Genomic DNA, 5,548 nt, shown 5'->3' with positions numbered 1-5,548 from the left:
AGTCGTTCAGCAATTCACACATTGATGTCATGGTATCCAATATTTTGACAGGTGAAAATGAATGGAGGTTTACCGGTTTTTATGGTCAGCCGATGAGGTCGAGAAGAAAACGCAGTTGGGAATTGATGAAATATCTAAGGCGGGAATATGATACGCCTTGGTTATGCGCAAGGGATTTCAATGAAGTGTTGTGCGCCACAGAGCAGTTTGGAGGCAATGACCGAGAGGAGTGGATGATGGAAGGTTTTAGGGATGCAGTGGATTACTGCAGAATGACTGACCTTGGCTATACAGGACTGCCGTATACCTGGGATAATAGGCAGCAGGGAGTAAATAATATCAAAGTTAGGTTGGACAGAGGAATGGGAGATGATCGTTTCATGGAAGCTTTTGACAACACTACTGTTCATCATGTCCAAACTACTGAATCTGACCATTGTGCGTTAGTGATCGGCGTTAAACGCTCAGATTGGTTTCAAGGGAATGTCTCCAATAAACCTTTTCGGTATGAAAATATGTGGGTTAAGCATGAGAGGTATGCTCAAGTGGTGGAGACGGGCTGGCAGGCGGGTCTCCCTGGTCTGGCCGGTGTGCATCAGTCACTGGACCGCTTGCAAGGGATCCTTCAAACTTGGAGTAGATCGGACTTCGGCTCGGTGAAGAAGCAGCTGATTGTCATGAGGGCCAAGCTGGAGAATGTACGAGCTACATCGATGAGTTCAGGCCCAACACGGGAAGAAAGTGACTTAATGAAGAAAATATCAGATTTACTTGCAAGAGAGGAGGCAATGATGAAGCAACGCTCAAGAATTCAGTGGCTTCACGAAGGAGATCGTAATACTGGCTTCTTTCATGCAAGAGCCAGAGAGAGAGCAAGGACTAATAAGATCCTTTCACTTAAAAAAGAGGACGGTAGCATGGTTTCTTCTCAAGCAGAATTAGAATGTATGGCCATTAATTTCTATACGGAGTTGTTCTCTGCTCAGGATCAGACTAACCCTGAGTTGATAACTCAATATGTACATCAGAAAGTGACACCTGAAATGAATGACAGGTTGTATGCGCCGGTGACTGATTTGGAGATTGAGAATGCTTTATTTATGATGCATCCAAACAAATCCCCAGGTCCAGATGGTTTTACGGCGGGATTTTATATTCGTCACTGGGATATTTTGAAGACTGATATCTGCTTGGCAGTAAGGCAGTTTCTGGAGGGTGGAGATATGCCGGACTCGGTGAACAGCACGATCTTAGTATTAATACCAAAAATCAAGAATCCGCAGGACCTGACCCAGTATCGTCCAATTGCGCTATGCAATGTTTTGTATAAAATTGTATCTAAGGTCTTATCCCTCAGACTAAGACCTGTATTGGAAGAAATTATTGAAGAGGAACAAAGTGCTTTTGTGCCCGGTAGACTTATTACAGATAATGTAATCACTGCTTTTGAGAGTATTCATTATCTTAAAAGGAAGAAGGGAAAGAGCGGTGCCTGTGCAATCAAACTGGACATGGCAAAAGCTTATGACAGAGTAGAGTGGCTTTATCTGCGTGCAATTATGGAGAAACTAGGATTTGCAGATCAGTGGATTAATCTAATTATGACATGTGTTGAGTCAGTCAGTTTGTCGGTGAGAGTAAATGGACAATTATCGGAGTTTTTCAAGCCAACTAGAGGGATTAGACAAGGCGACCCGATATCCCCATATCTCTTTTTATTATGTGGTCAAGGTTTATCTAGCTTGCTAAAATACAATGGCCCGACATATCTTTCGAGAGGGGTCCGAGTGGGTATCCATGCGCCATGGGTGTCGCATCTTCTTTTCGCAGATGATTGTCCGGTCTTTACGCAAGCAACAGAGGTGGGTGCGAGTAGACTCACTAATATATTGGAAACATACCTTCAAGGTTCAGGCCAGCTTGTAAATCGGGCTAAATCGGCTGTCTTCTTCAGTGCGAACTGTACAAATGAGATGAAGAGCCAAGTCCATGCTCATTCAGGAATTTCTTCAGAGGCTCTTGTGGAGAAATATCTAGGCCTTCCAACAGCCTTAGGGAGATCCACTCGATTCCCAGTTCGAGCATATAGTGGCTAAGATCAAGAAATTGGTAAAGGGATGGTGTCCGAAAACTATGAGTAGTGCAGCCAGAGAGGTTCTTGTGAAGGCTGTTTGTCAAGCTATACCAACTTATTCTATGAGTTGTTTTCGTCTTTCCAAGAGCTTATGCAAAAAGATTAGGAGTTGTATAGCTCGGTTTTGGTGGGGAGGTGATGATAATAAGCGCAAAATTCATTGGAGGAAGTGGGAAAATATTGCTATACCCAAGTCTGAAGGAGGAATGGGGTTTAGAGATTTAGAATTGTTTAACCAAGCCATGCTTGCCAAACAAGGATGGAGACTGCTATCCAATCCCGAGTCCCTATGTGCAAGGGTTTTGCGGGGGAAATATTACCATGGCCGAGATTTTATATCGGCTAGGCCAAAGAGAAATAGCTCGCATGTGTGGAAAGCTATTCTTCATGGCCGCGAGGCGCTCAAACTGGGGCTAATCAAACGTGTTGGCAACGGTTCCTCGATACATATCTGGGAGGATCCGTGGATCCCAGCATCATCCAAGCATGAAGCCACCGGTCGAAAACCAGAATCTGAAGTAACTAAAGTGAGTGAATTACTACATGTGGATTTGGGAATATGGGACATAAAGAAAATCGAGGAAAACTTTTTCCCTTTGATTCTTTGGCAATAAGTAGAATTCCTATTGGAAAAACGTATGATGATTGTTGGGCATGGACAGAAGAGAAGAGTGGGTATTTTTCCGTGCGATCTTGCTATAGAATTCTTTCGAGGCAAGTGCGGGAGAATGTCTTACCGTCCAGTTCGGGCGAGGGTACAAGTCCGTGTTGGAAGAAACTCCGGAAGCTTCCTATACCTCCGAAAGTAAGAGGTTTTTGGTGGCGAGTTATTAATGAATTCATTCCATGTCGTCGGATTCTAAAGAAGAGACATATGGAGGAAATTGCACATTGCAAAACGTGCGGTGCTGAGGAAGAGTCTATATTTCACGCATTGTTTGAATGTGCTTGGGCAAGACAATTTTGGAGAGAAGTAAGAGAGGTAACTAAGGTGAAACTTCCAAAGATGTGCCCGACCTCTTGGGCGACAGATCTAGTTGAGGGGAAGATTGCCGATGAGGAGACGGCGAGCATTATTCCGTGTGGGTGCTGGTCGGTCCGGACAGAAAGGAATTCGGTGTGGCATGGTAACAACGGACTGGTCGCTGTCGCATCCGTCAAATGGACCCTTGACACCACCGTTGACCTAGCTCGGGCAGGGAAGCGCACCCCAAGGAAGGCTCGTGTGTTGGTGAAATGGAAGAAACCAAACCCCGGTGTTTATAAGATTAATGTTGATGCAAGCTTCCGTGAGAATGAGAATAATGGGGCTACAGGTCTGATTGTGAGAGATCATACGGGTACTCTTGTCCGTGCTCAAGCCAAGTGGTACGATCAGTGCAGCTAGTCCGTTAACTATGGAGGCCGAGGCAATTCGGGATGCGGTATCTTTTGCAGTTGACATGAGGTTACCAGCGTGTCATCATTGAGTCAGATGCACAGGAAGTTGTCAAGTGTTGGAGGGATCCTAGGGCTGGTAGATCAATTATAGCCAGTATTATCCAGGAGATTAAGGAGCTTAGTGATATGTTTACTAGCTTTAATATTTCTTATGTTAGTAGGTTAGCCAATCAGGCTGCCCATAGTTGTGCAAATAAAGCTAGTAGTGAACGTAGGAGATGCCTGTGGCTAAACTATACGCCACCATTTCTAGTCTCTATCTTAGAGAAAGATTGTAATGATGTTGAGTAATACATAAAAGCTCCTTGATTCGCAAAAAAAAAAAAAAAAGTTTGCCACTATTTTTTTATTTGCGTGAGAAAAAAGAAATATGTTTTGCGTGAAAAAAAGGTAGGAGAAAAGGAGCAGAAGTTATAATAAATCAGCGACATAATATGAAACAAATGAGCTACTATCCTCCGTCCCAAATTAGTTGTCTTAAGTTTATTAAAGTATGGATGCATCAAGACACTAAAACATGTCTAGATACATCCATATTTAGAAAAAATTGGGACAACTAATTTGGGACGGAGGGAGTATTACATTTTAATTACATTTAAGTTTATGTTATGTGTATAAGTACTTGTCTAAATATTTGTGTTCTAAATACGAAGATCTAGCCCGCTCCTCCGCGATGCGCCGCCATTCGTCGGCCTTGTCCACGTCGCGCTGGCTCGAGCGCGAGACGAGGCCGACTACCGTGTGGAGGTTGCGGTCCTCGAAGAAGTCGCTCGGCGCGAGCCCCGTGTTCACGCCGAGCTGCGGGAGGAGACGCTCCAGCTCGGCATCGTCGAGGTAGCCGTCGGGCGCGAACTGCGGCTACAGGAGGCACGGAGGCTCCGTGTCTTCATCCATCTTCACCATCAATGCCGTCGACGAGCGCTGGCTGGAGCTCGACGACGAGGACACCGTGGAAGGGGAGGAGGCGTGGCGGCGGTAGCGGTTGGACTCCAGCTTAGCGAAGGCGGGCGCGGCGGCGGTAGCGGTTGGACTCCCGCTTAGCGAAGGCAGGCGGCGTCGGACTTGATCTTCTTCGCCTTCGTCTTCTCGTCGGTGGAACGAGCAGTGGAGCTCCCACCGCGCTTGGTGGAGCTTTCGCCGCGGTCTATCTGGCTGCCTCCGCGCCTGTGCCCTGCCACCATCGTCGCCGGCAGGAGGTGCGGATGCTCGATCTACATGCGGCCTGGTCGATTGCTCGCCAACGAGGCGAGGGGGGGCAATTTAACGTCGGCAGGAGGCGGAGGAGCGGATGGGGTTTGTCCCCCATCCGCCTCGCCGACCGCTATATATGCGGGCTTTTCGGTGATTTGGGCTGCGGCCTGGATCCGTTTTCCATACCAGACCACCGATGCGGGGTCTGGTATGGCCCCAAAAACGGCCAAAACTCCCAATCAGCCTGAGGTTGCCTTTCCAGGCCGATATAGAGGGTCTGCTAGAGACGGTCTTACTCCATGCAGATATAAAAATACTATGTTCTAACCTTGAACGTAAATTAATTACTCCTTCTGCTCAATTTTAAAATGTGTCATGGTATATCTATATTATAGTCAATTTTTGTTGTGTCTAGGTACATCTATATTACAATCGATTAATATTGATTGACTAATCTCGATGAAATGTAGTTAGAATCAACCATTAATTTTGATATACATTCCCAAAATATTATCAGCAGTACGCGCTTATTTCATTCATAAAATACATAGGAAAATGGTAAAAGAAGCATTCAGACAAGGCCGAGCTGCGATACAAGCAAAAAAAATTGTAACTTCCTTACCGATATTAAAAGCAGGAGCCTGCTAGACAAGCCTCGAATCTTCTACCGAAACTCCGACTCAATTGCATGTTCTTGTGCTCTACATGACGAACTGAAGCATCAACCATGCAAACATATTTTTAATGTTAAGTAAACAATTCTTGCTCGTTCGCAGCAACGCG

Source organism: Lolium rigidum, chromosome 7, assembly GCF_022539505.1.
Source record: "Lolium rigidum isolate FL_2022 chromosome 7, APGP_CSIRO_Lrig_0.1, whole genome shotgun sequence".
In the NCBI taxonomy this organism is placed as follows: Eukaryota; Viridiplantae; Streptophyta; class Magnoliopsida; order Poales; family Poaceae; genus Lolium; species Lolium rigidum.
The sequence above is the reverse complement of the archived record's forward strand: the minus strand, read 5'-3'. Positions refer to the sequence as shown.